The 24,520-nt window shown below is 42.4% G+C and overlaps 1 long non-coding RNA gene across 1 annotated transcript in view; it reads left to right on the top strand.

Annotated features, from left to right (window-relative positions):
- LOC138789754 (uncharacterized) overlaps positions 1 to 24,123 on the top strand; it is a 29,397-nt gene extending 5,274 nt beyond the window's left edge. The window contains exons 2-3 of the long non-coding RNA XR_011362787.1: positions 4,409 to 4,470; positions 24,016 to 24,123. This is a non-coding gene — a long non-coding RNA (uncharacterized lncRNA). The remainder of the gene's footprint in view (positions 1 to 4,408; positions 4,471 to 24,015) is intronic.
- The last annotated feature ends 397 nt before the right edge of the window (positions 24,124 to 24,520 follow it).

Below are 24,520 nucleotides of genomic sequence, written 5' to 3'. Positions count from 1 at the left end.
GTGCTCTCCAGATAGCATATGTTGGTCTCTTTGAAACCATCCATGCAAAAAGAGAAGGGTAAATGGAAATAAAATGTGAACTGTAGACTTTTTATTCCTTTTTTTTAGCATATACCAAATAAAGGTGCCTTGCCTGAATATTCCCCTCATGCATCATGATGGCAAATGATGCATTGGATAGTGAGTGCTCAGAGTCTTGTGTGTTTCTTTCTAATGGAAGCCAGTCACAACTGAATTACATTTCAAGCTGATATGGAATTTTTAGCACCATAATTCAGCTCTTAACAAATCTTAACATTGAGTTATGTGCATATGTCAAATGTGGTTTATATATATAGTTACATAGTTAATACGGTTGAAAAAAGACACATGTCCATCAAGTTCAACCAAGGAGGGGGATGGATACATGGAAGGGGGAGGGGTGATAGGTTCTATACATATGCATTTATATTATTTTGGTCTAAGAACTTGTCTAGCCCTGTTTTGAAGCCCACTACTGTTTTTGCTGTGACCAGATCCTGGGGTAGACTGTTCCACAGATTCACAGTTCTCATGGTAAAGAAGGCTTGTCGCCTCCGGAGATTGAACCTTTTTTTCTCCAGGCGGAGGCAATGTCCTCTTGTCCTTTGAAGGGGTTTTACCTGGAACATCTTTTCCCCATATTTCTTGTAGGGGCCATTTATATATTTAAATAAGTTAATCATATCTCCCCTTAAACATCTCTTCTCCAGACTAAACAAATGTAATTCTTTTAATCTCTCCTCATAACTAAGATGCTCCATTCCCCTTATTAGTTTAGTTGCCCGTCTTTGTACCCTCTCCAGCTCTAGAACATCCTTTTTATGAATCGGGTTCCAAAACTGGACAGCATACTCCAGATGAGGCCGCACCAAAGCTTTATAAAGCGGTAATATTATATCCCTGTCCCGAGAGTCCATGCCTGTTTTAATGCATGACAATATCCTGCTGGCCTTAGAAGCAGCTGACTGACATTGTGTGCTGTTCTGTAGTCTATTATCTACAAGTACACCCAGATCCTTCTCCATCAGCGACTCTCCCAGAGTAACTCCCCCTAGGACATATGATGCATGCGGGTTATTAGTACCCAGGTGCATAACTTTACATTTATCCACATTGAACCTCATTTGCCAAGTGGACGCCCAAACACTCAGCGTGTCTAAGTCATCCTGTAACATCTGCACATCCTCCATAGACTGTACTGTACTACAAAGCTTGGTGTCATCTGCAAAGATAGAAACATTGCTGTTAATTCCATTCTCAATATCATTAATAAACAAGTTAAACAGAAGAGGGCCCAGTACTGACCCTTGGGGTACACCACTTATTACTGGGGACCATTCGGAGTAGGAATCATTGACCACCACTGCCATATGCTGCCATAAAGTCAATCTTTAAGTAACATCTATACCACACCCCATTATAAAGGTATTCTCTTGGAAAGGCAATACCATATTATGGTATTTGACACAACATTGTTATTGCCAGATTTCACATGATTCCCTAGAATATACATTGAAAGAATTAGGAACTAGATAGAACTTATTTTATTAAAAAACTAAAAACATGAATAATAAAACATCAGAGTGTAGTATATAATTGAGCTGTCTATGGAGAGAAAAATGCTCTAAGCTTGTCCCTAAGTCCCTAAGCTTACAAAACACCCAACTAACTAACTAACTAACTAACTAACTAAGCTAAATAGTGTATGCAAGCAGACAGAGAGCAGTCTGTACAGCACAGTGAGTGAGCAGAAAATGGCATCCAGAACACATCACCATGAGATATATATGAGATGGTCATGTGATTTTAGCAGCCAATGAGACCCCTACACCTCAGCAATGACGTTTCTGACACTTCTATGGCCTCTGCACTGATTGACTGGCAGAAAGGCGCTCCAACACTAACTCGAACGAACAGTAGGGAGTTCAGTTCCAGTTCGAGTAAACAGTCGGATAGTCAAAGGACAGGCGGGAGGTCAGAAAACAGGTAAATCTAGCAGAGGGATTAGGTAAAGGGATCGCAGGAATAGACAGGGGGAGCTGGGATCAGGGTATGAACCTTATTAGCCATTGCTGAGAGACCGGCTCAGCTTTCTTTTATGAGGATCAAGAGCCCGGTCTGGATCCCCATTGGACTGGTGCTCTTATCCTCCAGGTTCCAGACAGACAGGGAAAAACGTTCAATCAGACTTGCTTAGCTGCGGAAATCAAGGCTGGCAGAGTTCAGTGTAACTCTTGCATTGCTGTAAGCTGAGAAGCAAGCGGGTGTGTCATACACCAGGCTACTGCACTTTCCTGACAATCGAGATGTTCGACTCGAACCTAACTTTTCTCGAACAGTTCGATCAACACTATTCTTGAGCTGAGCATCAGGCACTACTGGTCGACAAGCGAAGAGAGAGCTCTCTGCACACATGGGAAAACTGACAGCCTCTAAACAGCAGCTGCCATCAGATCTCCGCAGTGGCTGCAGGACAGTCATTCGCCAACTCCTGCAGCCGCTGCCACTACCATAACATCTTTTGTAATGGATTTAAAAAGATGAAAAATTTCAGTCTTTCCTTTTATGACCTGTTCTCTGTTTATAGTATGTTCCTGGCTTTGGCTTCAAAAATCTGTCAGATAAATATCTCTGTGTAAAAACACACTTACTCATTGATACAGGTCTGTGGAATCCCTTCACCTCCACCAAGCTACAAGTTTGCAATTTAGTATCAGTGGTCCTCTGTATCAGGTTGCTTTGGTTGTTCTGAGAGTAGTGGTGCCAGTGAGTTAACTCTCAATGAGCTGTAAGAGGATATGTGAAAGGATTTTATTCTTCCTACATACCCTCCTGCAGTTCATTGAGCGTTAACTTCCTGGCACCACTACTCCCAGAACAACCAAAGCAACCTAATACAGAGGGCAACTGATGCCAAACACGGCACATTTTGCCCACAATATCACTTTAAGGTTATATTCCCACTTTAGAAAGATATCAGGGAAAGGTGGCTGTCTGACCATAGTCATATTTGACGGCTGTAAAAAGCGCTGGTCTGTTCCCGGGCACCGGCCCGGCCTGAGGCACTTAAGATGGGCCCGCCTGCCCCAAGTGCGACAATCTGCCCTCCCCTCTGTGACTCAGCTCCTGATGGTACATTCGCTTTAAGCCCAGCGCTACAATGCATAAATTATTAAATGTGCCCAATTGTGTATGCTGAGATAATCTGCAACAAATGCTACCTTCAGCACCGCATCATGGAGGCATGAGACAGCATTCCTCCAAAAATTCTAATGCAGGCTCATAACAATTGGATCATTTTCACATTTTTCACAAATTTTACTCCACTTTTTTTTTTTGCAATATATTATATGGTATAAAGTTGACTGTCATTGAGAAAAAAAACTGCTGTGAAGGAAAGGATAGGGATCTCCCTTGCTATTTGATCTCTTTCTTTTCACTGTTGAGCAATTGACAAATGACAATACCTGGGCAGACTACGGTGTACATTATCTGCTTGATATTGGATTGGTGTAACTCAAAGCTTTTGATATCCTTGCTCCATGAGCTTGATAAACTCTTTTTCTGAGATCGTCAGATGTCTACTTTGATAAAGACATAGCATGCATCCCCAAACCTGTGGTGAAAACAAGTGTGTGTGTGTGATATCTTGACTCTTTTCTGACAATAAACAATAGATGAAGAAAGAAAAACTGGGAATGTAGGTTTTTACCAATACTTTTTGTCTGCAGGAGATAGGGTGGGTTCATACTGAGGAATTCGTGTAGATAAACTCCACGGAATTCCGCCGGCTGTACGCACTCACGGATGCGCCCCTTTCCGCCGGCTCCATAGACACCATTTTATGGGCCGGCTGATTACGCATTTCGCCAAAAGAATTGGCAGAATGCGGAATCAGCTAGCCCATAGAATGGTGTCTGCGGGGCCGGCGGAAAGGTGTGCGTCTGTGAGCGCGTACAGCCGGTGGAATTCTGCTGACTTTATAGACGTAGAAAGAACATCTGTTCTTATACCTGAGGCACTGACTATAATAATTTTGCCTGTAACATACTAAGGAGATCCTCAAAACATGACCGGTTGGGGGTACTTGAGTACTGGAGTTGAAAAACACTGCTTCTACATGGTAATCCTGTAGCCTGTAGGTTCAAATACTTTTCTGATCTACTTTTAACTATAAATCTATCTATCTATCTAGAATCTAAATCTATCTAGAAACTGTCTACATTCTATGATTTGATCAGATTTTTGGTCAAAATTATGTAGAAATAAAAAATAAAAAAAAACATACAATCACAAACTTTCTAGTTATAATACAAGTTGAGTGCTCTTATCTAAAATTATAATGGTAAAATACTGTTTTGAACTTTTTTTTTTCTTTTTCCCTTAGGAAAAATCTAAAGAAAGCTTATCCATGTCTGATCAGACATTGAAATATATAAAGAGAAAAAGGTAACAATATTGTATCACACAGGGGATTACACACTTCCTTGGATAATCTCATATATAAAAAATGTATGTTCCATTTACTGAGAAGACAAGCAGTGAAGATCTTAGCTGTCAGATTCTGCATGTGGGCTGGAAGGATAGATGTTTTGGAAAATGCTTTAAAATGTGTATAGGGACTTTTAGATAACTTTTTAAGATAAGCTGCCATGTGTATGTACATGAGACTTAGCAATATATATAGCCATTATATAACTTTCATATTGTGTTTTATACTAGATTTGTTTTCCCAGAGCTACTGGGCAAATAATAGCTGCTATGATGTTTCCTATACACAGTACACCCAGAAGGGGTGAATATGCTCAAATAAATCTATGTAGCATACCCTTAGAAGCAGCAACAGCATTATTAAGGACATTATAGGGAAATGCTAAGCAGCATAAGCTAGGAATAAACCACTGGTGTGAAATAAAACTATTTTTAAAGCAAAAGAAGTTAGTTGAAAAGGTATTAGTTTTTTAAAGTGTTCTTGAACCAAGAAGTGGTCTTATGACTGAACTTGATTTACTGACTGACTGAACTTGATTTATGTGTCACTGGTGTGCTAAATCTGTGGCATTGGATACAACGTGGAATTATGACATTACAATAGACCACTTTAAAGACTAAAAATACAATAGAGTTCTGAATCCCTCCACCCATATTAAAAACTCTTACAAAATACCCATCAGGGGAGCCTGAGAATGTAAAGGTTCCCTTGGACCCTCAGGTACAATATATGCTCGCTCTTGTGACTACCACGCGTTACGTTTCTGTGAATGTAACGTAATGTGCGGGATGTGCTTGGACCCTCATTTTCTCACTCCGTACACCTCTAAGTAGACTTAGTGATATCTTGGCTGCATTTTGTTTATACAATTTTCTTGGTGCTTTAAGTGTTGTCACTGTATATATTTGGCACTCATTCACGACACTTTATTGTTTGTAGTTTAGTATAGCACTATAAGACTTTATTTAGGTTCACAGGTTTTCATTATGTCTTATTTTTCCCTATATCTATTGTCTGAGGTGTTACAGGAGTAAGCATTTATTGTGTCTAAGGGTCCATGGGAACCTTTAGATTCTCACGTTTCCCTGATGGGTATTTTTTAAGTGTTTTTAATATGGGTGGAGGAATTCAGAACTCCATTATGTTTCAATTTATGTGCCTTTCCTGTATTTTTGTAATAAAAAGTTGTATCTCTTTTTCTGAATATATTGTGGTTTTGGTGTGCTTTATAATTTAACATACCCCCTTTTTTCTTCTGTTTGTGTTGTTTGTGACTAATTGGTATGACGTGAAGCACCCACCTACCTAGGTGGTGCAGACCTTTTTGGTTTAGTAGTGGACTTTTTAACAAATATTGTAATAAATCTCCCTGCCCTTAGGCCACACACCCTTTTACAGTAGCCGCATCCACTTTCTTAACTTTGATATGGCTGGTGTAAAACATCAAAAAGTCACAAACGTTTACACAAACTTTTTCAAGCTTAACTGCAGGTGTAAGGGATTGAAAAATCCTCCCACCCCCATAGTATTGTGAAATAACAATACCCTGTTTCCCTAAAAACAAGAAAAACTCAGAAAATAGTGGAGGCATAGTGGAGGATTTGCAGGATAGCTTAAAATAGGGCATCCCCCGAAAGTAAGACCCCCGCCAACACCCTCCGCCACCATGCAGCTAAGGAGAGGGGGGTGGAGGGAGGCAGTGAGTTGTCTGGTTATGCTGGTCTGTGATGACAACCAAATATATATATATATATATATATATATATATATATATATATATAGTTCATTTTTTCTTGTACAACAATAAGTGTGAATTCTTTTTCATGGAAAAATAAGACATAGCGCATCTTTGGAAGCACATCTTTCTTTTTTTTGGGAAAACACTGTAGAACTTTGTTTCATCACATTAAAACAGTAAGAAGGAAAAAGATGTACTGTAATTGTAACATCACAATATATCTCTGCCAAGGGGAAAAACCTGGCATTGTGACATCACAATGGAGTTCTGAAGGCAGAAAGTGCATTGTGAGTGCATTGTGATATAAAGATACAACCGTGCTGGGGGGAGTCAATATTGTGACTTCACAATAGAATTCTGCTCAGGAAAATAGAGCACTGTAGTGTGACATCACTATAAAACTCTCCTGAGTGGGGGGGGGGGCACTTGGGCTTTGGCATCAAGGGTTATGGCCTATTGTGTGTGTGTGTGGGGGGGGGGGGTTGCGGGGTAGTGTCCTGCCATCTGTGTTGGGAAAGTGGATGATACTCATCATACGAGTAAAAAATGCTGGGAAAGCTGGGTGACCACTATCATATTGAGTACAAGATGCTACAGCATCCCCCATGCTAGGCATCTCTCCTATTAGTCATCCCCTTTCCCTCCCCCTTGTGTAATAAAAAACAAATCCATACTCACCTGGCTGCTCTGCGAGCCCATGAGTGACTTCACTTTTATTCACTAAATAACACACATTACAGAGTTATACAACTTTGTAGTGTGTGTTATTTAAGTGAATGGCCCCCTTCCCCATGTTCCCCCCACCCCGGAAGTGTGGTGCATTATACTTACGTATTCGCTGTCGACCCTGGCCGCCATCTTGGGTCAACGACTTTATCTTTGGGAGGCCGGCCGGACCGTTCCAGCCCTCCCTCATGCCGGCCCCCCTCTACCGCGTCATCAGCTGCTCATCCACGATTGACTGAGCATAACAAAGTTGTATAACTTTGTAATGTGTGTTATTTAGTGAATAAAAGTTAAACGCCGCACTACCCCTTTAACGGCGGACAACCGTGCGATTGTGGTGTTGTTTTAAGTATCAAATAAGGCCGTTGTTTTAAATGCAAAATGCATTAAAGTCTATGGACAAAGGCCATAAATAATTGACGTGACGTAGCAATAGAGTGTGTGAACAATGACCATTGTTGGCATTGACTTCAAGTCAAATTGTATAAATTGAAAACAACGCTGTCATAAAACATATATTGTGTGAATATAGCCTAAGTGTGTTTTTGCTGTACATGTATTGCAAATGTCACTAAGGTGTTAAGGGGTTATTAATAAATGCAAAAAATAATAAATTGAAAGCCAAAGCCAAAAGTATTTTCTACTTGAAGGAGTGGAAAATGCAAGGGAAGGAATTATACATCTCAATCCTACTGGATCCACAATTTTTAAAGAAATGCTGTGCTGTGAAAAGCAAAAAAAGAAAAATTTAAATATATTTTGTTAGAAAAAAATGCCTCTTTTTGTAGCTATCAGATTATTATTCCCCCAAAAAAGCTTAACATTCACCCTAAAAAATTACTCAAGTCTGTCTGGGGGAGGGATAGCTGGAAAGAGAGTGGCAGACAGAAAGAAAAACACACATGGGCAAAACATGTTCTGAAAAAAAATGGCTACATCTTAAAGGGGTTATCCAGCGAAAATCTTTTTCTTTCAGATCAACTGATATCAGAAAGATATTTTATATAGATCTGTAATTTACTTCTATAAAAAATCTAGAATCTTTCCATACTTATTAGCTGCGGTATGTCATGCAGGAAATGTATAAAATTTACCTCTGAAATTTTTATTTCCTGGAGTCCGTAGGCAGCACACAAATGGGTTAATGGATTCCCGTTGACCCGGAACAGAAGGGTTAATCTAGCAATACAAACACAAATAGATTAATTTGCGGCACCTGGTAACCCCCTATATCCCAGTAAGGAACACACAGAACCTTGTATTGTATGCAGCAATGATTTTATTGGGGGGGTATATTGTGCTGCCTACGGACTCCAGGAAATAAAAATTTCAGAGGTAAATTTTATACTTCCTGATCGTCCTTGGCAGCACACAAATGGGACATACTAAGCAATGCCTATAAGGGTGGGAATTATAACACCACTGCGCCTTGCAGAACGCTCAAGCCAAAGGCTGATCCTTCTGATGCCGAGATGTCAAGACGGTAATGTTTGACAAAGGTAGACGCAGACGACCAGGTTGCCGCTTTGCAGATCTGATCTAGAGGTACATAATACCTCTCTGCCCAAGATGTTGCAGTTGATCTTGTAGAATGAGCTTTTATAGATAGAGGTGACTGAAGGTTTTCTGAAGTGTAACAATAACGGATTAAGTCCTTTATCCATCGGGCTAAGGTGGCTTTGCTGGCTTTTTTGCCCTTATTTTCCCCTTGACATTGAATAAAAAGGCTTTCGGACTGTCTGAAGGCTTCCGTTTTCTGCAGGTAAGTAGAAATCGCTCTTTTGATGTCTAGTAATTGAAGGTTATGATCTTGATCTTCACTAACAACAGGAAGTACAATTTCTTGGTTTATATTTGCCGTGGTAGAAACTTTAGGGAGAAATCCCGGCATTGTTCTTAAAACAACCCTGTCAGTCAAGATTCTTAGATAAGGTTCCTTGCAGGATAAGGCATGGAGTTCGCTTACCCTTTTCGCAGATGTAATAGCGATGAGGAATAGTGTTTTCCAGGACAACCATTTCAAAGATGACTCTTCCAGAGGCTCAAAAGGTTGTTGGGTTAAAACTTTTAGTACAATAGATAGATCCCATGAGGGAACCGGATGGGAAGTTTGGTCTGAGCTTCGCCACTGCCCTAAAGAATCTTGACACCATTGGGACTCTAGTAAAAATATCATCTAGGTGAGAATTGATAGCCGTAAGGTGGACTTTCAAGGTGTTGAGTTTTAAACCCTTTTGAAAACCCTCTTGGAGAAATTGAAGAACGGATGGAACCTCTTTGAGTTCTTTCTGATTATTCTTACACCATGAGGTGTATAATTTCCAGACTCTCGAGTAGACTTTTAGTGTGCTGGGTTTTCTTGATGCTAACAAAGTCTGTATCACCTCCTCTGATAAGCCTTTGCTTCTCAAGTTTACTCGTTCATACTCCATGCTGTTAAGTGAAGATTCTTCAGGTTGGGATGATATAGGTCCCCCTGTTGTAGAAGGTCTCTGTGTAGTGGTAGTTTCCAAAATGCGCCTTTCGATAAGTTCCACGCGAGTGGAAACCACGCCCGCCTGGGCCAGTAGGGTAGGATTACTATGGCTCGTACTTTCTCCTGCTGAATTTTCTTCAGGACTCTCAGAATGAGAGGTATTGGCGGAAAGGCATAAACGAACATCCCTTGCCAGGAGATCGAGAGGCCGTCTATCGCTAGAGGATGACCCACTCTGGAGAGGGAGCAGAATTTCCGGATCTTGGTGTTGCTGCTGGAGGCCATAACATCCACGTCTGGTTGACCCCATCTGTCCACTAGCTGTTTAAATATTGAGGACTTCAGCTCCCACTCCCCTGGATGGACTGTTTTCCTGCTGAGCCAGTCCGCTGTAGTATTCAGTGACCCCTTGATGTGAACTGCTGAAATTGACATCACATTCTCTTCTGCCCATCTCATCAAGTGACTGCATTCTTTTTGTAATGCTGGACATCGTGTACCCCCTTGTTTGTTGATGTAGTACACTGATGTTAGGTTGTCCGATTGTATCTGGACCACTCTTGAATGGAGAAGGTAACTGAAGTGTTGAAGGGCTAACCTGATGGCCCTGAGTTCCTTCATATTCGAGGAGAGGCGTTGTTCTCTTTGTGACCCCTTTTTTTGGATCCAATGTGATTCCACATGGGCACCCCAGCCGGAGCCTGAGGCATCCGAGGTGAGGACTATTGGAGTTGGTATCGTCAGAGCTCGTCCAACTTGGAGACGAGAATGTGTGAGCCACCATTTCAGGTCCTGTTTGACCCTGTGTGTAACAGGTATTACTGTATCCAGATCTTCTGATGTCTCTTCCAATGCTTCAGAATGTGATCCTGAAGAACTCTGATATGTGACTTTGCCCACTGCACCGCCTCTATGGTAGATGTCAGCATACCGAGTACCCTCATTGCAAAGTGAACTGTGGTTTGATGTTGTGTCAATAGAGAGCTGAGTGTCTTGGTGATCTTCATTATTCTCTCTTTCGTGAGGAAGAGGCGCATTAGCTGAGAGTCTATAATGAAGCCCAGGTAGGTGATTCTTCTGGTGGGTACAAGGCTGGATTTTCTGAGGTTTATAAGGAAACTTTTAGGGTTTACAGAGTCATATTCAGATGTTGAAGAAGAAGATCTTTCGTAGGCGCAGAGACTAACCAGTCGTCCAGATATGGAGTTACACATATCCCCTGAGTTCTGAGATGTGCTGTCAGTACGACCGCTATTTTGGTGAAGACTCGTGGGGCTGATGTAATGCCGAATGGCAGACACGTGAACTAAAGATGTTTCACTTGACCATGATGGAGAACCGCTATCCTGAGAAATCTTCTGTGATTTTTCAGAATGGGCACATGTAGGTAAGCGTCCTGGAGGTCGATTGTTGCCATATAATCTCCTTTCTGGATATTTAAGACTGCCGACTGAATAGTCTCCATTTTGAATTTCTTTTTGACAAAAAATTGGTTGAGATATGTCAAGTCTATTACTAGTCTCCAGCCTCCTCCGGCTTTGGCTACTGGAAAAATTGGGGAGTAGACTCCTTTTCCCCTGTCTTCTTGGGGTACTTCTTCTAAGGCGTTCTTTTGGATAAACTCGAGAAGAAGTTGATGAATCACTTGATTGTGATGCCTGTTCAGAACGAATCTGTCTGGTGGACGCTGTTGAATGTCTAGTGAGTAGCCTCTGGTTACTGTAGTTGAGACCCAAGCATCCAAGGATGTCTTTAACCAACGATCTGAAAAAAACTGGAGTCTTCCTCCTACCGGAGGGGGCTGGGACCTGGCGTCACATACGCTCTTCTTTGGTGATATCAGGCTTCTTTCTGGTGGTAGATCCAGACTGCTGCCTGCCTCCTCTGAACTGACCTTTTCCTCTTGTGGCACAAAAATTAGACCGTCTTTTTGGTGACCTCTGATCTCGACCTTTGTACAGCTTAAAGGATTTTCTTTTCTGGGGAAATACTCGTCTCTTGTTCACATTGAACTTCTCCAGGATACCTTCCAGCTGAGGCCCGAATAAAGAAGATGGATGAAAAGGTAATGACCCAAAATTATTTTTAGATAAAATATCTCCTTCCCATTGTCTCATCCACAGCGCACGCCTGGCAGATGTAGACAGAGCCATAGCTTTAGATGTATATTTTAAGCTGTCAAGTGGACTGTCACATAGAAAGTCAGTTGCTGATTTCATTACCGATATATTTTCCAATAAATCCTCTCTTCGCACTCCTTTTTCTATATCTGCGTGCAACTGACGCAGCCATAAGCGTAGTGCTCTGGCTACAGGAACCGTTGTCATAGCGATTTTTGAGGACGCAGCTATAGCTGAGTAAGCTTTTTTACATAAGGAGTCTGCCTTGCGTTCCATTGGATCGGTAAGCAACGCAGAATCCTCTGAGGGATAGAAAGCTTTTTTAGACAACTGTGCAGCTGCCACATCCACCTTTAGGGGCGCTGTCCACTGGCTTGTGGATTCTGCATCAAGTCTATAGGTGGATTTAAACTTTGATCCAGATTCGGATCTCTCAGGTTTGGACCAAGCTTTTTCAAACCAGTCTTTAATGAGAGGATGTGAAGGAAAAACTTTATTTTTATTAGGTGAGAAATAATATAGCTGGTCTTTCTTTGCCTTATGGGTGACATCCTTTGTAGACTCAAGTGTCTGCTTGACAGCACAGATCAGCTTAGAAACAGCATCTTTTTGTAATAAATATACATTTTCATTGGCATCAAGGTCAGAGATATCAGAGGCTTCAGAGGTTGCACGAGATACGAGTTTTATGTCGGAGTCAGAGGAGGAGGAGGATGGCTTATGAGAACGCTTATGAGCTTTATGTTTTTTAGTAGATTTGGAAGTAAATGTAGTTTTCACTTCCTGGAATGTGTCTGTCAGCTGGTCTTTGAACCATTTTAGGAATTCATTAGGCTGCAGCTGAGAGGTATTCTGAGAAGCAGACTTGCAGGCAGAGCAGGATGAATGCTCCCAGGAATCAGGCATAGGCTGATTACACTTGACACAAATATTATGTCTGGTCTTCCTCCTTCTCTTTCCTCCAGATTCAGACATTCTGTAACACACATAGACAGAGTGTAAGATAATGTGCAAGGTAAAAGACATAAGACCCCAGAGGGGAACTTTACTACCTCTTTGGCATCAGGGATCCGCTGCCTAGGGAGAGCGCAGCCCCTGACTGGTCTGGCTGCTATTTAAGCCAAAAAAAGCCCGCGAACGCCGGGGCGCCGGCGCGTGCGCCGTGCGCACTTCCTGACGCCGCGGGGCGCATGCGCAGACCGCGTCCACCTTCCGGTCGGCCATCTTGGATCCTGGCATTCATGCAATGCAGCCCGGCTTCCTGAGGAGGGAGGAGCTACCTGCTGATGCCGCGACCGCCATAGACATGCCTACAGGACCCAGACTCTGTCACTACAGTGTGGACAGGCTGAGACCATTACAGTAAGGGTAACACTTTTTACAGGAGGGGACATATTGGTGATCATTATATAATAACAAACTCACCTAAATATGGAGAGCGAACCACGCTCTCTTTCCATGATGGCTTAATAAAGTAATGGGTGTCATAGCCAGAGCATGGACTTCAGCCGAGGGACCAGGATAACCCATGATATACAGCTGGAAAACCCTTACAGCCCCAGGGACCGGGATACTCTCGGTATAGAGGCAAATGACACCACTTCTTCCTTCTTTCTTTTTACTTCATTCCTTCTGGACCGAGAAGAGAAAAAAATACAAGGTTCTGTGTGTTCCTTACTGGGATATAGGGGGTTACCAGGTGCCGCAAATTAATCTATTTGTGTTTGTATTGCTAGATTAACCCTTCTGTTCCGGGTCAACGGGAATCCATTAACCCATTTGTGTGCTGCCAAGGACGATCAGGAAGTTTTATTTTCAGTCTGACACAGTGCTCTCTGCTGACATCTCTGGCCGACACAGGAACTCTGTCTTGGTTTTCTATGAATCCCCATAGAAACCCTCTCCTGCTCTGGACAGTTCCTGTCTTTGTCAGAGATGTCAGCAGAGAGCACTGTGTCAGACCGAAAATAAAACATTTCCTGCATGATGTATAGTAGCTAATAAGTATGGGAAGACTTTAGATTTTTTTTAATAGAAGTAAATTACAAATGTATATAACTTTCTGACACCAGTTGATTTAAAAAAAAAAAGTTTTACACTGGACAACCCCTTTAACGCAAGATCTGCTGTTTGGTACAGATTTCTGATGTAATTTTTCCAGCTGACTTTTAAAGTTCCCATTTATTTAAATCTATCCTCCCATGTGGAACCCCTCTGAAACTTGACATCACTTCTTTATTCTGTATTAAATGTGTTGTATGTTTTTTAAATCACGCTTTTTCTTTCTTTAAACATTTTCCACTAAAATCAATGGAAGATAGTTACAGGTAGAACCACACAGTTTTCAGAAAGCCACATGATTTTTGCCCATGAGAAAAATCCCTTACATGTCACCCTATTCCCAGATTCACAGCCTATACTGATAATTACACCTGCAACCTTGGTAGATGCAGGCCAGATGCAATGCTATTCAGGGGTATGGATCCTTTAAGTCTTCTATGTATATCTATTAAATTTGATATAAAAAACATTGTATTCCTGCCTATAAAATTGAAGGCATTTAAGAATATGGTAAAACCCCATAAACTGTTGGTGCATTATAATGCCTCCATTATAAACTGTTGGTGCCTCCATACATCTCAGAGCTTATTCAGAGCCCTAAAAAAATTTTGAGCATGAGGCTCAGAATGTATATAGTCCTCATATTATAACCTCATTTATCAAGAGAGAGATCAATTAACCTTGAAAATAACCTTTAAAAAATTGCTTAGCTTTTCAGCTTTTGCTTATAACCGAGATGACGTCTGCTCTAGCAAAGCTATTAGTACCCAGAATACCCAAAAATATATGTATATTTTTTTATTTTTTTTACAGCTTAGCCCAAGCTATATAAGCTTATTTTATCTTGCGCTCGGATTTTATCAGCTCAAAACAAAGCCTGATAATCTCTTTCTGTTTAATTAAAGAAATCCTCTTAGCTCGGAAATGCATGCATTAAGTAATTCTTTGAATATTCTGACATTTGTAAATTGAGCGTATTGTTTTTCCCAAGATAAAACTGTATATTTCATCGCTGTATTTCAAAATTGCACTTTATGTGAACGGAAAAATCTAAGAGGAGGCTGCTTGCCCTTCTCTTGTCATTTACATTGTGTCACTAATCTGAAGTATACTGACATTTTTACCTTCTTGTACACCCCTAAACCTGACTCATTAAAGCGACTCTGTACCCATAATCTGCCCCCCCCCAACCACATGTACCTTCAGTTAGCTGCTTTTAATCCAAGATCTGTCCTGTGGTCCGTTCGACAGGTGATGCAGTTATTGTCCTAAAAAACAACTTTAAAATTTGCAGCCCAGTGCCCAAAGGGAGTATCTGTGCCCTAACTTTGCACCACCCCTCCGTCCCTCCTCTACACCCTCTTCATCATTAGGAATGCCACTGAAACATTCCTGTCTGAACATTGCACAGCTGCTTAACGATTCAGCCCATGTGCCGGGCTGACACAGGTGGAGAATAGGAGGCAATCTCAATGCACGTAATGGTTCCTTGGCACTCCCAACCTGCTGGCTAATCAATGTGCATACTGGTGGTAGACACAGTCAGAGCAAACCAGTGCTAACCAGGTGGTGCTCAACGTATCAGGTAAAACAGTCCAGTGTAATTATACTCCAATAAGAGATAGTCATGGCACTCACCAATTGTTAGCAAAACAAATATCTTCTTTATTTAATACTCCAACAGGTTACATGGTGCAGACAAGATAAACGGGCTACAGCTGTTTCACACGTATTGTGCTTTATCACTGCCCTGATAAAGCACAATACGTGTGAAACAGCTGTTGCTCGTTTATCTTGTACCATGTACCCTGTTGGAGTATTAAATAAAGAAGATATTTGTTTTGCTAATAATTGGTGAGTGCCTTGACTATCTCTTATTGAAGTATCATAGGAGGCAATCTGCCTGGAGCATTCCTAAAGATGAGGAGGAGGAGGGACAGTGAGGTTATGCCAGCCTAATGCATACACAATCTAGGCCACGCCCGTTGGACACGGGGCTGCCAGTTTAAAAGTTGTTTTTTTAGGACAATAACTGCATCACCTGCCGAATGGACTACAGGACAGATCTTGGATTAAAAGCAGCTATCTGACGGTACAAGCGGTTTGGGGGGTGTCAGATTGTGGGTACAGAGTTAGCCAAACCTACTGGTCAGTTGGACCATGCATCCATCTAATATGAATGGCGCCCTTGTGACTCCCTCTCTCCTGGTATAGGAACTCTTTACTCTGTCAGCCTGTAGCTGTCTCTCTCTCTGCAGCTCACTCTCACTGTCAGGGTAGGGCCCTCTCCTCTATACTTAGTAAACCGCCCATCATGCCGTGACCCGGGTTGCTGTGTAGTGGTGGTGGTACAGCAAGGTGGGCTTCAGTACAGTGGGGCACTTGTCATGGTGGCCAGGAGTGGTGTTAGTACCCATTCCAGCACACGGGCACTGCTCTTGAAAAAAGGGTAGCCCATGTGTAAGGAGTAGGTGCAGGTGTGGCAACACAAAAATGTGACCAGAACTTAATCAGAGTTACTTTTACTTGAAAACATCAGTGCAATACAGAGTGACAGTAACAATTTCAGCAAGTCCAGGTGACAGGAGTGAAGAGAAGGTAGAAAGGTAGAGGTAGCTTATTGCAGGTGTAAGGACTGTTTGGGGGGCCTTGTCCAATTAGTATTGTACTCTGCTGGGATTGGGTTGTGTAGAAGAGTATAGAAGAATTCTCGTACTCACTTTAAGATACTTGCTATCTGATTGCCTTCTGCCTACACAATATTGGAGACCGTGTTGTCAGGTAGTACAAGGCCGAAGTCTTTACTACTGGGCGTAGAAGACTTCCCAAGACCTCCCAGGAGAGCTGTGCGTTTTTTACTAAGATACTTCAGCTGATCTGCTCTTTGTCTTACTGGGGATCAGTTCCTTGCTGTGGTAACTGTCCTTAGAATGAAGGAAAGGGATCCTTGGCATGTATTTTAGAGGATGTTTACCTGTCCCAAGGGTTTTGCAGTGCATCTTGGCAGTCTCTGATAGAAGAAGCAGATATAGTCCCAGTCTCACTCCAACTCCTTCAAAGATTATACAACAAAAGGTTCCAGGGCCCTGGCCTAAACAAGGCCTAGCTGGAAACTCTGCCGAAGCAACTCTGTCTCCTTGTGTCTCCTCACTGCAGCTAATTAGAAAGACCTCCCATCAGGACCTAAGCACCCTTTTATAGGGAAAACTTGGACTAACTCTCATTGGTGGAAGAAGTGCTAGTAGGGAAAGGAAGGAAGTGTGTGATAAGGGAAAGGTGTCTGGTTCCTGCACCTGTGATTGGTCAGAACAGAACACAGAATACACACAAGTTAACCCTTTTCCTTCAGCTGTGTATAGAAAATACAAGACATCACATAGGTCCTAGTGGTAGAAAAGTGGTAGTGCAACTTTGGTGTTCAACATCAAAATACATATAAATACCTGACAGAGATACTTTACCTAGGTGATATAAAACTTAGTAGACCATCCGTATGGGGACACTACAATCAACACATCTCTGCAGTCAAGTAACCCTAGTTCTGTGGAAACATGCCTTCTTTTATATGGTCACTGGCTAAGGTGATGGGGCCAGTGATTGGCTCAGCAGGCATTTCCTATGTATTGGGTTGGGAAACAGGAAGTGCTCTGCAGTGTGACCTGCAGCATTGGAATGGCACTAGCAGGGGATAAGCAGCAGGTTAGTATGTGCTTTTTTAATGTTATGATGCCATCCTGGGCACTTTTAAATGTAACGTTTATTCTCTTGACTGCCCCTACAAATGATGGAAATACCCCTTCAATGCTCTGGGTGAAAAGTCAGGCTGAATTCATGATGAAGTAGCAAAGGGCAATACAGCTGAGATAATGTACATATCCATCTCTACAGGTGCAGCTAGTAGAGATTCATATGTTGCCAGACCCATATGTTACCAATTAGCAGGAGGCTGTCTACATGGTAAGTACCTCCTCTTTCTCCCAGTCTAGCTGGAAGCACATGGTACTGAGCTTCTAGACCTGTTCACACTGGTGTTGGTTGGCAGCTGTCGCCTCTGCTTGCTGTGTCTGTGGGGTTGTGCAGTCCTAAGGTCACCAACCAACACTGCGCCATTGCTAGAGTAGGGACTGCACGTTGTACATGAGGCAATATTTTTTGCTCAAAATATATACTAACTTCTGATTGGTATTTAATGTAGCTGAGAAGCTTTAGTATCAAACATGGGTAAGATGTACAGCCATGTTCTTGTTCTCCAGACCTGTGCATCATGGTGATGTGTGTCTGGATTATCCTGTTCTTTAGGCATGGTTTGCACATTGCACTTTGGCAAGGCATTAAGCTGATGTGGATAATATATGCTATGATGGAAATGTTTCCGCTTGGGCACTAAATTTACCTTTTTATATATATATATATATATATATATATATATATATATATATATATATGAATTGAGTATGGATACTGGCTACAAGATTATACTATAAATTTTAATGAGTAAAATTATTTGTTATTTTAAAAAATAAAAAATATTAGGGTGGGTGAATATTTTATTGGGGACTTTTTTGTATGTGGCAAAAGATCGGAGACTGGCATGTGCCAGAGTGCTGACTGCCGGCTGATGTTTCAATCGTCAGACATGGGGACGGGTGAAATCGAATCCTATCCAGGCTTGATTCATTTTGAGGAATGTAAGCCTCTCCACACTAAGGGTAGTATTACATGGGCCGATGAAGGCCTGATAATAACTGTAAACAAGCGCCGATCTGCTAGGTCGATGCTCGTTTACTGGGCCTATTACACGGCCCGATAATTGTTTAACAAGGGCTGCAGGGACATCGTTACCGATGTCCTTGCAGCCCTTGCTTAACTTTATACATTACCTGTCCAGGCTGCAGGGCTCCTCTTATGGTCTTCTCCCCGGGTCCCACGCGCCAGTTTCAGAGTGGCCTGTCTCATATGATAGGCCACTCAGCCAACCACTGGCTGCGGCGGTCCCGGCCAGTGATTGGCTGAGCGGCCTGTCAGCTGAGACAGGTCGTTCTGAAGCTGGAGCGCGCGGGACCCGGGGAGAAGAGCGCAAGAGGAGCCCTGCAGCCTGGACAGGTAATGTATATCGCCAGCCGCCGCCCGTGCACCGCTATTACACGTAGTGATGCACGGTCAGCGCCAGACAATTATGGGTTCTAACCTATATCAACGATCAGCCGATGATTGTTGTCATTGGCTGATCATTGTATTTATTACACGGAGCGATAATCAGCCGAAACGGGCTGATTATCGTTCCATGTAATAGTACCCTAAGGCAAGACAGCCCGGTCCTCCTGGGGGTCACAATGTCCGCTGCCTCGCTGAACACCCTCACCGATGCAACAATGCAATGCTGCTGGCTGGGCATGACAGCAAGGTGAGAGCGAACTCTGAGGCCAGATGTCCAGCTTTTTTTTTCCAGAATTGCACCAGGTCTGAAATATTCAGTGGCCATTGGGATTCCAAGTAAGATTTGACCTGGAACTTCAGGTGCTGCCTGATAAACACTTTAGTGTGGGGCTGCCGGGTTTCTTTCTCTGGTGGCTTCAGGAAGTCGCTCAATTTTCTACTGTGGCTACTGCTGCACCTCACACCTCCACTACTAGTTATTGTTGTAGAGTGGCCAAGGTCCTCATGACTTGTTGGTGGTGCAGGATGGTGTTGTTCCTCTTAGGCTTAGTTTGACTTTGGCGTCCCTGTTCAACAGTGTAAAAAAATCTGGCATTTTCGAACAGAAACAAGGGTAAACCAGGGTGACCAGCCATCTGAGCCCAAGCACTATAGTAAGCACATGGCCCTATGAAAGAGCTTTACTGAAAGCCTTTCCTCACCCATGTCTTCATTGTCATTTCATGGTGTAATTCCAATTCTCAGATTGACATCCTAGATGGTTAGACCCCTCTGCGATGATGTTACTTAGTGCAGCCTCCATGACATTAAGCAGGGGGGTGAGGCTATTCACACCATAGTCATTGTGGCTGACCAACAGAGTGGCTTCCTCGAACAGTACCAGCAATCGACAGACATCACACATCATCTGCTAATCCGTGACCTGGAAATTGCAGTTCTGCATGAAGCTGCCAGAACACATGACGAAGAAGTCAGAGATTGCTGATCTCTGTTGGTACAGCCGATCCAACATGTGGGTTGTTGCAGTCCATGTTGCCGCTGTATCTTGCAGAGGGTTCCATGCCATGTACGAGTGGCTGAAGTGGGTACATAGTTTCCTCACCATCTTCAGCAGATCCTTCAGTCCTGGGAAGGAGCAAAGGAACCTATGCATGATCAGGTTCAACACGTGAGCCATGCACGTACGTGAGCCTCCCCCTCGCTGCAGTGTCGACACCATGTTGCACCATTGTCTGCCACTATGGTGGCCACCTGTAAATTCCAAGGGGTCAGCAACTTTGAGATGTCATTTAATGCACATTGTGTTAACTGCTCCCAGTGACATGTTAGAATGGACACTGTCATTCATCCCAGTGAATTTGTTTAATGCACACTGTACACTGTGTTCACTGGTCCCAGTTACTTGGTATAATGCACACTCACTACCCAGTGATTTGGTATCATGCACAACCAGAACCCAGTTATTTGGTACGATGCACACTCAGCCCCCAATGACTTGGTGTAATGCACAACCAGCACCCAGCAACTTGGTAAAATGCACACTCAGCACCCAGTGACTTGGTATAATGCAGAACCAGAACCCATGCTGGACACTGGTTTCACAGCACACACAGAAAACCACCCACAATCTACCTGCAGTCCACCCTCCTCTCCTCTGTCTCTATATCTCGCTATTGTTCTCCCTGCTCTGCTCTAAATGCCTGCTGCAATCCTGCTCTCTACTACACACACAGCCGACTGCCCGCCTTGCTGAAGCGAATCAGCCTATATGGGGGGGTGGCTGACATCACAGTGGGGCTTGCAGGTGATTGGTCGGGCGCAAGGGATTATGGATAATCCCTTGCTCCCGTCAAGTGACAGTTCCTTAAACTAACTTGTGCTGCCACCATGTTGAGCGAATTTGCAAGCGAATACCTCTGAATTCGCTTTGCACAATTAAGCGAATTGGAAGAGTGACTGCTAGTGAATTTTGCTTTGTTCACTTTGCTCATCTCTACCAGCTAGTACAAGAACTGTAACAGTCTGCAACCTTGTTTAATTGTGTTCTTTGATCTGTGCATCCTCATCAGGCTACTTTAAACGCGTCTGTCGATTCCAGTTATCAACACAGTCTAAAGCATACTTTGACACAAGATGCATGATCTCTAGGGAAGTGACATGGTAAATTGTCATTCACTTCACATTGTAAACCAATATGTCTTGACCATTTAAATAAGATGAGTTGGGTATTTAACAGGCATCTCCAGAGATTCACCATGCCCTGCTCTGCCCTGCAAATTGCTTCTGCCCCAGCAGTGGTTAAATGCAATTGACAAGTTATTGTAAGTGACTCCTGCTAGAAAGCAGCGTGGGCTCCCTGCATACATATGAGATACTGTCATTTACAGGGCTTTATATCTCTGGAATAGACATGAGGCACTGACATAAGACATGTTAATCCCCTCAGCTTCCAGAGAAATCTAGGCATGCAGTATTCTGCTACTTGGCAAACTGTCTTTGGAGATTCATGATCAGAAGCACAAACAATTTGGCCTCTGCTGTGGTGAAAATGTGTTTATAGCAGTTCTGTTCTATCCCAAATGTATCTACTTATAGATAGGGATTACAGCAACTCAAATACTGCTTAACTCCTCACCTCCCAGCAACAGGCAATTGGAAAACATCACAGAAGATGGAGCTCATTATTTTTCTTTTTATTATAAATGTTTCATAGGATGCTTATAGTGAAGCCTCTAGTTTTACAAACAGTAGGGATCATATGTAAAAAAGCAAATAAAGACACTGAACAAGCAGGGAAGAAGACTTCCAAACTGTAAACACAGTTCCTATCTATAATATAAGGCATAACTCAGGGCCAGTAAAAGATAAGTACATGCAGTGCCCCACTGCATGTTATCCATGCTATGTTGTGGTTGTCAGATAGAACCTAACACTTGCGTTATTGTATGCTATTGTTATTGTATGTCTTAATGTATTTGAACATGATCACAAACAGCATTTCTTGATTTAAGGGGGTACTCCGGGTGGGAGACATTTTTTAACTATGACCGGAGAGGGGGTGTATATAAACAATGACTTGCACTTACCTTCCCGGCTCCAGCACTGACACCAACATTCAGATGCTCCTGTCCCCGATCTTCCAGGGTCCCACTTTTACAGCTGACTGACTGATTCTGAAACATCACTGACTGGCCTGAAAAATCACATCTCAAATCCAGTCTCAGACCATGAAGCAGCCAGGGACCAGAGCAGTTGCACGTTGGCCTCGGTGCTGGAGCCGGGAAGTAAGTGGATGTCATTGTCTATGTCCACCACCTCCGGTCCATAGTTAAAAAATACCTCCCACCCGCAGTATCCCTTTAAAGGGAAATTATTTCCCAATAAGAAAAATCTAACCTGCTGATATGTCACTATAACACACAGGGCAATGAGGATGACAGTTAGTTTCTTACCCTCATTCTCTGTGCCATTTTTGTGACATAAGAAGTTTATTCCCTAATTAGTCATTTTGGGACTACCGCCTCCAGTGCACCAATACGATCCTAATGGCCCGCACTGCTGATATTTATTAGAAGGGGCAGACCTTCCAGGGTGGATCGGCACATTGAGGGTGGTAGTCCCATCCCCAGTGCACCAAATGCAGTGCATCAAAATGCTTGAATACTTGTTACTCTAAGTTGAGTATCTTTCAGTACTTGAGTGCTCGACTCAATTTAGCCCTATTGAAAACAATGGTGTATTTGACCAGATGTCCTAGTTAATCTGAAGTGACAGTCTAGCCCCTAGGCGGTTACGTTAACCCCTGGGGGCAAGACAGAGCTTTGTTGGTGGGGAAAGGAGCAGGGAAATGATACTTACCACTCTGATACCACACTTTTATCAGTCTTCAGTATTGCCGCTCAACCATCCTCTGCTAATCCAGAAGTTCGGGTCTCTGTGGATACGGAAACGCAGTCAGACGATAATGCATTATCGTCTGTTTGCATCTCTGTATCCATGGAGACCCAACTTTATGGATTAGCAGAGGATCTTAGCGCTGATCCTGAAGAGCCGATTGTGACAGGTATACTTTGGGGCTGCGTTCACACTACGTATATTTCAATCAGTATTGTGGTCCTCATATTGCAACCAAAACCAGGAGTGGATTAAAAACACAGAAAGGATCTGTTCACACAATGTTGAAATTGAGTGGATGGCCGCCATATAACAGTAAATAACGGCCATTATTTCAATATAACAGCCGTTGTTTTAAAATAACAGCAAATATTTGCCATTAAATGGCAGCCATCCACTCAATTTCAACATTGTGTGAACAGAACCTTTCTGTGTTTTCAATCCACTCCTGGTTTTGGTTGCAATATGAGGACCACAATACTGACTGAAATATACGTAGTGTGAACCCAGCCTTAGGGTACAAACACACACACACCGTATACGCAGCAGATCTGCAGCAGATTTGATGGTGCAGATTTGATGCTGTGTTAAGTTATTTAGATCTAATCTGCTGTGTATCTGCTGCGTATCGCAGCAGAAAATACGCTGTGTATACGGTGTGTGTGTTTCTACCCTAAGGGTACAAACACGCACACACTATACACAGCAAATACGCAGCAGATACGCAGGAGATACGCAGCAGATTAGATCTAAATAACTGAACACAGCATCAAATCTGCACCACCGTATCTGCTGCGTATCTGCTGCATATCTGCTGTGTGTGTTTGTACCCTCAGTGGGGAAAATAATTCTATATGTTTGACTTAATAATGGGGTAGAGGACAGAATCCACAAAAGCTGATATTCAACAGCAGACTCAGGGAACTTTATAAGCAGATAATGGGGGAAATTTATCGAGGGATTTGCGCCTATTTTTAGGTGAATAATTGCATTTTCACCCATTTGTAGTCTAAATTCTATTCATGAAGCAGTATTCGTTTTTTTATGTAACTTTTTTCAAATCCAAAAGTTTGCATAATCCAGGATTAGTGCCCAATTTATCATTTGCAACTTTTTCCATTACCAGGTAAATATGCTTGCACAATTTTTGCAACTTTTTCGGTGACTTTTTACTTAGATACATTCACTATGGTAGTGTTATATTTTCATAAATCAGTCACAAGATATTGGAACAAAATATACACAAATTCTCATTAGAAGAGTCACACAAATTAGACTGCCTAGTAAATGTTCCTTAATGTGTTTCAAAATTTATCAAATTTCTTTTCAGGCCTGAAACTGCAAATGCAAACAACTTTGAATGACCTAGATCCAGACAGACTCAGACACTCCTGGGCGTCACAATACAAAGCTTGATTACAAACAATAAAATACATATTGATCATACTGGGCTACAAAATGAAAAACAATTAATTTTCATTGTATCTTTAGTACATCAATAAATAGATAAATGGATGTACAGATAGCACAATAAAGTTATTTAACATTACTCAAAAAATGTTCTCTGTGGTATGATTACATTAGCACAACATAAACCTATTAATAAAAGTGAGCTGCTAGAGATTACAGATACAAAAATAACATTTCAAGGGAAACTAAATACCCCTGCTTCCGGTATAGAAACTGCAATATGACCTGTTGTAAAGGATGCTATGCACCAGATAGAGCAAGCAGGAAACTAAAAGGTCCTTTTTAGACCAAAAGATTTGACGGTTTTGGGGCTATATAATCAGGCCCCGCCCCCTCCATCTGTCAATCATTCTGAAGGAGGTAAG

Source organism: Dendropsophus ebraccatus, chromosome 4 (assembly GCF_027789765.1).
Source record: "Dendropsophus ebraccatus isolate aDenEbr1 chromosome 4, aDenEbr1.pat, whole genome shotgun sequence".
NCBI lineage: Eukaryota > Metazoa > Chordata > Amphibia > Anura > Hylidae > Dendropsophus > Dendropsophus ebraccatus.
This window is presented reverse-complemented; position numbering and strand designations above follow the sequence as displayed.